This window comes from Schistocerca gregaria, unplaced genomic scaffold (assembly GCF_023897955.1).
Source record: "Schistocerca gregaria isolate iqSchGreg1 unplaced genomic scaffold, iqSchGreg1.2 ptg000077l, whole genome shotgun sequence".
NCBI lineage: Eukaryota > Metazoa > Arthropoda > Insecta > Orthoptera > Acrididae > Schistocerca > Schistocerca gregaria.
This window is the reverse complement of record NW_026061710.1, coordinates 329911-341776: the sequence shown is the minus strand read 5'-3', so window position 1 is coordinate 341776 and position 11866 is coordinate 329911. Positions and strand designations below refer to the sequence as shown.

Sequence of the window (11866 nt, the reverse complement as noted above, 5' to 3'; positions counted from 1 at the left end):
AGCCGGCTAGCTCAGTCGGTAGAGCGTCAGACTCTTAATCCTACGGTCGTGGGTTCGAGCCACACGCTGGGCGGAACGGAATTTTGTTCCGCTGCAGATGTAAATTACCGTTTTTCTGATTAACGAGATGTAATGGAAATAGCAACTTTAAACTTTGCCTACGTCTCTGTCAGTCACAAGGAAACTATATTTGAATATGAAGGCGATTTTGTAGACATGTTTGGAAGACATGTTCTGAAATGCAAGTGTTGTTGTTTGGAGAGCACATCGGTTACGTGTCAGATGTGTAGACAAGCAGTAATGGGTCGCCATAGCTGCAAATATTAGCCGGTAATATGAAGTGTTGTCAGCTGAAGTCTGATGATGCAGACGACCGTAAGGACGAAATAATCAAAAGTACCACTAGGCCGCGCCTCTTTAGCTCAGTGGTAGAGCACTGCTCTAATAAACCAGGCATCGGAAGTTCCATACTCACAGGAGAAATATGAATTTTGGAAATCAGTTGCGCGTCGTGGCCGTATAGCAAACAGTATCTGTGATGACGAACAATTAGCGACAGGCGTTTTTTTAAGAAATACTCTCAGATGTGATTAAGGCGAATGGCGCAGATAAAGCATTTGCCAAAGCGGTACAGCATAAAGTGGGACGAGGCAGTCTGAATTACATTTTATAGATGTATTTCTCACATATCTCAGAGCCTCTCGCGGTCGTCGTCGTCGTCGTCGTCGTCGTCGTCGCCGCCGCCGCCGCTTCTGCAGAAGTAGCAAATGGCTATCGTAGCAAATGCGGCTAGGGACGCCCTGCCTTCGATTCCGAATGCACAAAGTGTGTGGTCTTGTTTCTCAGTTTATATTTGGTCGGTCTCGTAAGAGGTTGAATGTAACGAATGGGTGGGAAAGAGCAAGGGGCAGCGGCTGTGTTGAACGAAAACACAAATCCTCAGGGGTGTAAGCGTTTCGAGATGAGTCGTATACATGACATAGGTGGTCGTCAGTGACCATGTGGCTTAAGGGGTAAGGCGTCGGGCTTCGGATCTGATGATTACAGGTTCGAATGTTGTCACGCTCGTTTTTTTCCAGTTCTGAAAAAGAAACATACCGTTTTAATGTAGCAATTGAGCAGTACGAAACCGTCTGAATGTTGCTGTTGACCATTTTTTGCTTGGAAATGCTCTTGAGCTTGAAACACACACAACAAGACCGGTGTTAACTAGCGAAATGGTCAGCAGAGTGCCGACACCGCGAGTTTTGACTGGCACTTGCACATCTAAAACAACGACGAGAAAGTAACTCGTTCGGCTTTTGAGTCACATAAAGTATGTGTATTAAATTTGACTTCACTAGCTCTGCATGCTGTCATGCAATTTCTTTACCTCTCAGAAATGATTATGACATAAAAGTGAAGTACGTGACGAGTGTGACGTTAGGAAAACATTAGGCAGCATGGAGAGATTCTGTATGGGACCACCCAACCCAAACGACTACTGTGTGACGTGCTATCCGGCAGGTATTCGACGAGGTAGCCGGCTAGCTCAGACGGTAGACCGTCAGACTCTTAATCCTAGGGTCGTGGGTTCGAGCCACACGCTGGGCGGAACGGAATTTTGTTCCGCTGCAGATGTAAATTACCGTTTTTCTGATTAACGAGATGTAATGGAAATAGCAACTTTAAACTTTGCCTACGTCTCTGTCAGTCACAAGGAAACTGTATTTGAATGTGAAGGTGATTTTGTAGACATGTGTGGAAGACATGTTCTGAAATACAAGTGTTGTTGTTTGGAGAGAACATCGGTTACGTGTCAGATGTGTAGCCAAGCAGTAATGGGTCGCCATAGCTGCAAATATTAGGCGGTAATATGAAGTGTTGTCAGCTGAAGTCTGATGATGCAGACGACCGTAAGAACGAAGTACCCAAAAGTACCACTAGGCCGCGCCTCTTTAGCTCAGTGGTAGAGCACTGCTCTAATAAACCAGGCATCGGAAGTTCCATCCTCACAGGAGAAAGATGAATTTTGGAAATCAGTTGCGCGTCGTGGCCGTATAGCAAACAGTATCTGTGATGACGAACAATTAGCGACATGCGTTTTTTTAAGAAATACCCTCAGATGTGATTAAGGCGAATGGCGCAGATAAAGCATTTGCCAAAGCGGTACAGCATAAAGTGGGACGAGGCAGTCTGAATTACATCTTATAGATGTATTTCTCACATATCTCAGAGCCTCTCGCGGTCGTCGTCGTCGTCGTCGCCGCCGCCGCCGCTTCTGCAGAAGTAGCAAATGGCTATCGTAGCAAATGCGGCGAGGGACGCCCTGCCTTCGATTCCGAATGCACAAAGTGTGTGGTCTTGTTTCTCAGTCTATATTTGGTCGGTCTCGTAAGAGGTTGAATGTAACGAATGGGTGGGAAAGAGCAAGGGGCAGCGGCTGTGTAGAACGAAAACACAAATCCTCAGGGGTGTGAGCGTTTCGAGATGAATCGTATACATGACATAGATTGTAGTAAGTGACCATGTGGCCTAACGGATAAGGCGTCGGACTTCGGATCTGACGATTACAGGTTCGAATGTTGTCACGCTCGTTTTTTTTCCAGTTCTGAAAAAGAAACATACCGTTTTAATGTAGCAATTGAGCAGTACGAAACGGTCTGAATGTTGCTGTTGACCATTTTTTGCTTGGAAATGCTCTTGAGCTTGAAACACACACAACAAGACCGGTGTTAACTAGCGAAATGGTCAGCAGAGTGCCGACACCGCGAGTTTTGACTGGCACTTGCACATCTAAAACAACGACGAGAAAGTAACTCGTTCGGCTTTTGAGTCACATAAAGTATGTGTGTTAATTTTGACGCCACTAGCTCTGCATGCTGTCATGCAATTTCTTTACCTCTCAGAAATGATTATGACATAAAAGTGAAGTACGTGACGAGTGTGACGTTAGGAAAACATTAGGCAGCATGGAGAGATTCTGTATGGGACCACTCAACCAAACGAGTACTGTGTGACGTGCTATCCGGCAGGTATTCAACGAGGTAGCCGGCTAGCTCAGTCGGTAGAGCGTCAGACTCTTAATCCTAGGGTCTTGGGTTCGAGCCACACGCTGGGCGGAACGGAATTTTGTTCCGCTGCAGATGTAAATTACCGTTTTTCTGAATAACGGGATGTAATGGAAATAGCAACTTTAAACTTTGCCTACGTCTCTGTCACTCACAAGGAAACTGTATTTGAATGTGAAGGTGATTTTATAGACATGTGTGGAAGACATGTTCTGAAATGCAAGTGTTGTTGTTTGGAGAGCACATCGGTTACGTGTCAGATGTGTAGCCAAGCAGTAATGGGTCGCCATAGCTGCAAATATTAGCCGGTAATATGAAGTGTTGTCAGCTGAAGTCTGATGATGCAGACGACCGTAAGGACGAAGTATCCAAGAGTCCCGCTAGGCCGCGCCTCTTTAGCTCAGTGGTAGAGCACTGCTCTAATAAACCAGGCATCGGAAGTTCCATCCTCACAGAAGAAAGATGAATTTTGGAAATCAGTTGCGCGTCGTGGCCGTATAGCAAACAGTATCTGTGATGACGAACAATTAGCGACAGGCGTTTTTTTAAGAATTACTCTCAGATGTGATTAAGGCGAATGGCCCAGATAAAGCATTTTTTTTTTTTTTTTTTTTTAAAAACTTTATTAATAATACAACATTAATTTAATTATACAACATCTTAATATATAACTAAGTATGATACAAAAGTCAAATACAAGAAACTATTCCCATACTATTAACCCACCACCTCAAATAATTAGTGGGTCCTTATTACAAACTACTAATTGGCAGTGTATTACTTGTATGGCACTAACTACGGGCATGATTAATAAGCTACTTGTTAGACTACCTTACATGACTATCTAGTGTGATCTGCAGTGTTACAGTATGTGCCAGAAGTTATGCATACAAACCTACTGTTATTTAGCCTGCCCACCGAGCTAACCCCAGTGGGCGTGCCCCTGGCACTGGGCTGGCTACGACTTTTACTTCACTGCAGTCCCTACCTTGTTAGTATGTTAGTATTTCTAGTTCTTACTTAAGCTACTTTCTACTCAAAAAAAATAGTTGTGCGATAATTCCAATTCCGGGTAGTGCACCTGCCATCCTTGTCCGAAGACGCGGCGGATTCCAGCCATGAAATGGCTGGCCAGATCCGCGCCTGGCGGTAGTGCAGGTGCAGCTCGGTCAAGTTCGGTTTGGTACTTGATTAGTTCCTTGCCCTAATAAAGTCCCTCATGACTTTCATCGAGATCTCATTTGCCAGACTGTTGAGGACTCTGAAAGTGTCGGCACGCCGCAGCAAGGTATATGTATCTTGGCTAGGAAGTTGCGCTCTAAGTTCACTTGCCACTCCATCATACAACGTGCAGTTGTAGATGACGTGTTCGGGAGTTCCTTCCGGAGCACCACAGTCACACGCTGGTGTCGCCTGTTTACCAAATCGGCAAAGGTATGCCGGATATGGCCCATGTCCTGTCAGGAAGTGCAGCAGACCCCTACTTGGCTGAAAGTATCCCATTTTTAATCTTTCTGCAACATCTGGAAGTAACTCAAAAACTCGTCTCCCTGTTCCTTCCCCTTCCCACTGACTCTGCCATAGTTCCTCCCCCCTTCTCTTGATTGCGTATTTGTCCCCTACTTGCACACCCATGATTTCCCTAGTCTTTTCAATTTTCCCCTTTGTTACCCAATACCACGCTGCCTGCTCCCTAATTTTTATATCAAGGGGACATAATCCCATAATAACTAGCAACGCCCCCCCAGGAGTAGTTCTGTATGCCCCAGCAGACCTTAGTAACATACTCCGCTGCACCCTCCTCACGGCCATGGCAGGCGCCACACTCGTGAGCCTGTGTGCCCAGACCCCGCTGGCATACCCTACTAAGGAAGTCAGAATACTATTATGATATAATTTTATAAGGTGGGGGGGTAAGTGAAATCTTTTGTGTCCTATGTTTATTAAGTTATTAAGGATTTCTATCGCGCGCTGTGCAATCATTTCTATGTGCGTCGCGTAATTCCATTTTTCGTCTATTACTACTCCAAGATACCTAGCTTCGCGTCGCCGGAGAACTGGGGCTCCCGCAATCCTGACAGTTGGATTTCTTATCAGACTGCCTTTTAGTAGAAGATATGTTGATTTGTGTGGTGCAATTTTCATTTTTGCCTCTCGGCACCATTCCTGGAGAATTTGCATTGACCTTTCCACTTTTGGCTCTAAGTCTTCTCGGCTACGGCCACCTACCAGCAGGAGGAGGTCGTCAGCGTAGGCTATCACGTCTAGCACATCTCTACATTGTTGTAACCTGACTAACAGGGGCTCTATGTTTACGTCCCAAAAGAGTGGCCCCAGGACCGATCCCTGGGGGCACCCCTTCGTACAGGTCTTACTTACTCTCTCGCTAGGCGATGATAGCCAGACCTCCCTGTCCATGCAATAGCTCCTCAGACAGCCATACAGGGGCCCTGGACACTCCATCTCACGCAAACGTGAGAAGAGCGAGGGCCACCAGAGGTTGTCAAAGGCGCCACTGATGTCCACCATGATGCCTACGACATACTTGTGCGTGGATGAGCCACAGACCTCAGCCGCCAGGGCGATTGCGTCAGACGCTGATCGCCCCGGCCTAAAGCCGAACTGCCTGTCACTCATTCCACGCAGCATCCTATGTGCGGTCAGTCTGTCCGCCAGCAGCCTCTCCAGCAGCTTCCCCATGATGTCTAACAGGCATATAGGTCTATAGGATTTGGGATCCATGGGGTCCTTGTCCTTTCCTTTTTGTATGATTACTACATTTGCAGTCTTCCATACTCTCGGAAATTTCCCAGCTGTGAGACACTCATTGAAGAGCCGCGTTAGAGGAGCCACCAGCTGTGGGGCGAGGAACTGTACCACCTCTGCTACAATGCCGTCCGGTCCTGGCGCCTTCCCCTTCTTTAATGATTTGATATGTGCTGCGACTTCTGCTTCAGAGAAAGGGTACACTCTAGTATTATTGGTATATTCTAGAGAATCCTCCCTGCGGATTTGCCTTTGAGAGTCATCATCATCATGTTCATCATCGTCCGGTAGCAGAGTGCGCAGGAGAACTTCAGCAGTTTCCTTCCACGACTCTGTCACTCGGTCTCCATCTCGGATGGTCGAGAGAACCGCGGGGGATTTAACCTTTTCCCTTACGAGTTTGTAGGGTATTCCCCAGGGATCGGTATCGAGCTGATTTAGCACATACTTCTCCCAACTCCTTGTTCTTACTTCCTTTAATTCCCTTTGAAAATTTTCTTTCTCATCTCTGTAACGCTGCAGCCAGTATTGCTTCTCTTGCCAGACGGCACTTCGCTGGTAATACCTCCTCGCCCGTCTAACAGACCGACGCATACCTTCCAGTTCGGCAGTCCATGGTGATGGTGAGGCCGCCAAGGCCCTCCTCCTGGTTGGCACGGCGACTTTTACCGCCCTAACGATGGAGCCTACCAGTTCTTCGGCGTACCTGTCGACATCCAGGCCACCCTCAGGCAACGGAGGAACGTCACACTCCTGAGCCAGGCATTCCCAATTTGTCTTGTGAAAGTTGTATTGAATCTCCCACCCCAGGTCCCAGCGGCACTCTTCATCTCCTATGCAAAAAGTAATCAAGTTGTGATCGCTTGTGGTAGCGTGCTCTATCACATTCCAGCTGTGGATGAGGTTTATAGCATTCGGCGTTGCTAACGTCACATCGATGTTGGTGCCTTGTCCCCCTCCTCCCGCATAGGTGGGGGGGTTCCCTGCTTTATTTACTACCACCAGCTGTGACGCCATTATTGCTTCCTCTGCCCTTTCACCATTTTCGTCCCTGGTGCCGCTGTGCCATAGGGGGGATTTCGCGTTCATGTCTGCTGTGACTATTACCTTACACCCACGTAACGCCATCATTACCCTAGAGAGATGTTCTATGAAATGTTCGAAATTTCCCCCATACTGAAAGTACATATTAACAATATATAATATTCCGGCGGGTGACTGCAACTCGATGACGTTACAGTGGCAATCAGAGAGTTGCGTTATTTTTGTGGCTCTAAGGGCCTTATTTGTTATTACTATTAACGCCCTTGGCTCCTCTCCTGTAAAGATGGTTTGCCATGTTTTCGACATGAATGATATTTGCCCGGCCCAGTAGTATGGCTCCTGTAGACAGACTACATCTAGTCTCCTCTCCTCCACTACTTTTCGGAGTTCCTGCATGACCAGCCGACTATTATGAGTGTTTAGCTGCCCTACCGTGATTGAATTTAGGGTTGTCATTAAGGAAAATAAGTGTGAAAGTAACATTCAGGCCATGATTTGTTAAAGTCGAATGCTACTCTACCATTAGCTAGGACAGCCTGTGCGTAAATTTCGTCCAGCTTGAACTCTTCACCTCTTCTCTCAAATACTTTCTTCAGCAGGTCACGCAGGGCTCCGAAATCAGTGGGAAGATTCACTGACTTCAGCTGTATTCTATCTACAGCCTCCATCGCCGTGAAGGTGACCATTCTGCCATGTTCATGACCTACGCGTACGACGTGCCTCAACGCTGTAGTGAGGATCGCTGGTTGCTCCAGACGCGATAGCTGCATCGCGAACTCCAGGTTGGGATAGACCCGTCTTGGGTCCGCTCCTACAGCCGGTTTATCGTCTTGCAGCTGTGCCATACTTGTACTCGTAGTGGTGCTTGTGACTGTGCTGTCTTGCAGGGTAAAAATTGGAAGACTCCCTGGGACAGGAGCAGAGCTGTTCCTTCCGGGTAATGATTGAGGCTGTGAGCCTGGGTTAACTGCTTTTTCGTCATGCTCCTCATTTTCTTCTTCAGGTTCTGTTTGAATACAAAGATCAACCATTTTTACTTCCTGTGTCCCTTTTAATTCAAGCTTTGAAACGAAAGTTTCAGCTTCAGGGTTTAATTTTGAGTGAGGAGCTGGAGATGTTGAGGGTGGAGACTCACTAGCAGTCCAGAAGTCATCTACAATTACCTCAATTTCTTTTATTTCTTGCATTATTTCTCTTATATCTTTGAGTCTCGGATCAGAGTCAGTTTGTGTACTGAAGTCAATCATCGTTGCTTTCCGTTCTTGCATTTGTTTTAGAAACTTCAAAAATTTATTAAATCTTTCTGCCCTTCCAGCGTCCCTTTTTCTTTTGCTGGGAGACTTCCTTTTGATGTTCGTCTTTCTTATGTTACCAGCATCAGCCATAGTCAATTCGGGATATGAGTCTTTGCTCTAGCAGTTTGTAGGTCGGGCAGTTTCTTCCTGCCATACCACAGGTTTTCTTTCCTCTCCGTGTGCATGGAATGCACACCACGGACTTCTTACATTCCTTCCTCATATGTTCCTCCTCTCCGCATCTGGAGCAAGCAGGTTTCCTACTACAGTATTTGTGTATGTGATCAATATCCCCACAGTTCTGACACCGGGGGACAACAAGGTAGTCCTTGACATTAACAGAGTGAAAACCTATGTATACCCTGCCCATAGCTGTCAATTTCCTCCATAGGGATCCTGTAACTTCTGCTACGTGGTGGACTGTATCTTTATCTTTAGGCCCAGTTTTAAACCTAAGTTTAAAGTCTTTTAGGAAAGTTTCCATGTTGCCTTCTGAGTCAAAGTTTTGCTCATAGATCGTCTTACACAGGTCCTCGTCCGTTATGGACTTTGGCACATCATAAAGAATGACCAAGGGGTTCTTCTTACGAGGGGGTTCACATCTGACTGCCTTACATAGCTGTTGATTCGCCAAAAGCTTGTTTTTGTCCTCCTCAGTGGCAACATCGACAATCACTACATTCTTTGTAGCCTTAATCCTATTAATTTTGATTTTATCCTTAACTGGGTTGACTGAAGTCGCGAAAACCTCTTGGACCTTCTTTATGTTCTGGCCAGGCATTGGTCTCAAAAAGACCGCTGTTTCCGGCCGCTTGGACACCTTGACGATAGTTTCCCTAGTTGTGGGGGCCTTGGGTGCAGCTTGCGCCGCGACCCCGGCCCATGACCTAGCAGGCTGTTTCCGGAGCCTTTCATTCTCTCTTTCAAGCTCCTCTATTCGTCCTTCGAGTTTGGCGTTGGCTATAGCCCATGCCGCCAACTCGTTTTTCAGTGCCTGTACCGCCGTTTGACTAATTTTACCGTTCTTTACGTTATGGTCCAGGAACTGGCTTAATCTGAGATGCCTTTCCATGCTGCATTCTACCATTGCCTGACCCAGGCCTTCCTGTGGCGAGGGATCAGCTAGCGTCGAAAGCCTCGCAGGCGCACTCAATTCGCTTGTCTCGTTTGTAGCCATCATCATTATTTGGCAAGCGAAAAAAGGGGTTGGGAACCCGTCTCTTTCCCCGGACCGGTTCCTCTGGCATGGGGGGGGGACTAAAACTGCAGCTCGCTCACCAACCTCGCCCCTAGGTCAAGAGCGTTCCTGAGCTGTCAGGTTCAGCGCACCGTTTCCAGCGCACTGGTCCTCTTCAGCGGCCTCCTCAGCGACGATTTCACCCAGCGATCACCGGCAAGTGCACCCCGCACTCCGGAGAAGCGGATGCACTTCTCGCCCTTCGCCGCCTACTCGCCCGAGCTTCCACCTTTCGGCCAAGGACCCGCTCCTACTCAGGTGGCGGGCCGGTCACCCAGTCTTTCGGCGGTCTGGACCCAGCTAACCTGGCCCAGACGATGTCACCACCATCCGGGTTTGGCAGACCACGCCTCAGTTACCCAGAGGCGCGGCGAAGCACCCTTGCCGAATCGCGCCGAGGTCCCACGCCGACAAAAGAGGTCGCCAGCATGCGGGGCACCTGATGGTCTGTGCCCTGCGTAAAAATAGGGGAGGGGAGGGGAGCAGAAGCTACCCAGTGGTGGGGAGTCGCCAAGGCGCCATCACCCACCCCCGAGCAGCCCCACTCGACCCTCCCCTCCCCAGGGACAGATGTTGTGTCCCTCTTGCGCAGCTTCCCCTGCGCCATGCACCCCTTGCTTTCGCCTTGGGTTGGGGGCGTTTTACGTCCTACCATGACGGGAGTTTAACGTCCTTCCTTGACACACGACAACCCTCACGAATCCACAGCCCAGAGATAGACATGACTGGGTCTTATATTGTGGAGTTCGACATCATCGAGACGGTGCGGCACTCAAGCCCGAGTTACGTTCCCCATGGGGGTCTCCACACGTACCGGGGGATCATGACCGACCACGTCTCACCCACCGCTTTTGCTAGTTCACGGTGGGCCAGTGCAGACCGTGAGGATTGCACCCAGTTAAGGGCTAGCCTTTTAACGTCATGCATGGACGGCCCTACCCATGTTAGCTTCACTCCTTTCGACGGAGCTACTGAGCGCCAGGGCCACGTCAAGGCCACGAAATAGGACATTGCGGTCCCCGCCCCACTCAGGTTCCTCTGAGCCAAGAGCACTTCAGACGTGTCTGAGGATTTCCAGGAATCAGAGGGTTTCCTGGCGGTTTTAACCCAGTTTCGGAAGGCAACACACCTCCCCCAGGTGACGCCACGCAGACCGCTTTCCCAGCGAGATAAAGCATTTGCCAAAGCGGTACAGCATAAGGTGGGAAGAGGCAGTCTGAATTACATTTTATAGATGTATTTCTCACATATCTCAGAGCCTCTCGCGGTCGTCGTCGTCGTCGTCGTCGTCGTCGTCGTCGTCGTCGCCGCCGCCGCTTCTGCAGAAGTAGCAAATGGCTATCGTAGCAAATGCGGCGAGGGACGCCCTGCCTTGGATTCCGAATGCACAAAATGTGTGGTCTTGTTTCTCAGTTTATATTTGGTCGGTCTCGTAAGAGGTTGAATGTAACGAATGGGTGGGAAAGAGCAAGGGGCAGCGGCTGTGTAGAACGAAAACACAAATCCTCAGGGGTGTGAGCGTTTCGAGATGAGTCGTATACATGACATAGCTGGTCGTCAGTGACCATGTGGCCTAATGGATAAGGAGTCGGACTTCGGATCTGATGATTACAGGTTCGAATGTTGTCACGGCCCTTTTTTTTCCAGTTCTGAAAAAGAAACATACCGTTTTAATGTAGCAATTGAGCAGTACGAAACCGTCTGAATGTTGCTGTTGACCATTTTTTGCTTGGAAATGCCCTTGAGCTTGAAACACACACAACAAGACCGGTGTTAACTAGCGAAATGATCAGCAGAGTGCCGACACCGCGAATTTGACTGGCACTTGCACATCTAAAACAACGACGAGAAAGTAACTCGTTCGGCTTTTGAGTCACATAAAGTATGTGTGTTAATTTTGACGCCACTAGCTCTGCATGCTGTCATGCAATTTCTTTACCTCTCAGAAATGATTATGACATAAAAGTGAAGTACGTGACGAGTGTGACGTTAGGAAAACATTAGGCAGCATGGAGAGATTCTGTATGGGACCACCCAACCAAACGAGTACTTTGTGACGTGCTATCCGGCAAGTATTCAACGAGGTAGCCGGCTAGCTCAGTCGGTAGAGCGTCAGACTCTTAATCCTAGGGTCGTGGGTTCGAGCCACACGCTGGGCGGAACGGAATTTTGTTCCGCTGCAGATGTAAATTACCGTTTTTCTGATTAACGGGATGTAATGGAAATAGCAACTTTAAACTTTGCCTACGTCTCTGTCAGTCACAAAGAAACTCTTTTTGAATGTGAAGGTGATTTTGTAGACATGTGTGGAAGACATGTTCTGAAATGCAAGTGTTGTTGTTTGGAGAGCACATCGGTTACGTGTCAGATGTGTAGCCAAGCAGTAATGGGTCGCCATAGCTGCAAATATTAGCCGGTAATATGAAGTGTTGTCAGCTGAAGTCTGATGATGCAGACGACCGTAAGGACGAAAT

At 48.1% G+C, this 11866-nt stretch overlaps 2 non-coding genes across 2 annotated transcripts; both read left to right on the top strand.

The window, feature by feature from the left end:
* Trnak-cuu (transfer RNA lysine (anticodon CUU)) lies at positions 1 to 73 on the top strand. Its single transcript has one exon. It is a non-coding gene; the product is annotated as a tRNA-Lys (tRNA).
* An 11405-nt stretch (positions 74 to 11478) lies between these two features.
* Positions 11479 to 11551, top strand: Trnak-cuu (transfer RNA lysine (anticodon CUU)). Its single transcript has one exon. It is a non-coding gene; the product is annotated as a tRNA-Lys (tRNA).
* Positions 11552 to 11866: the final 315 nt, after the last annotated feature.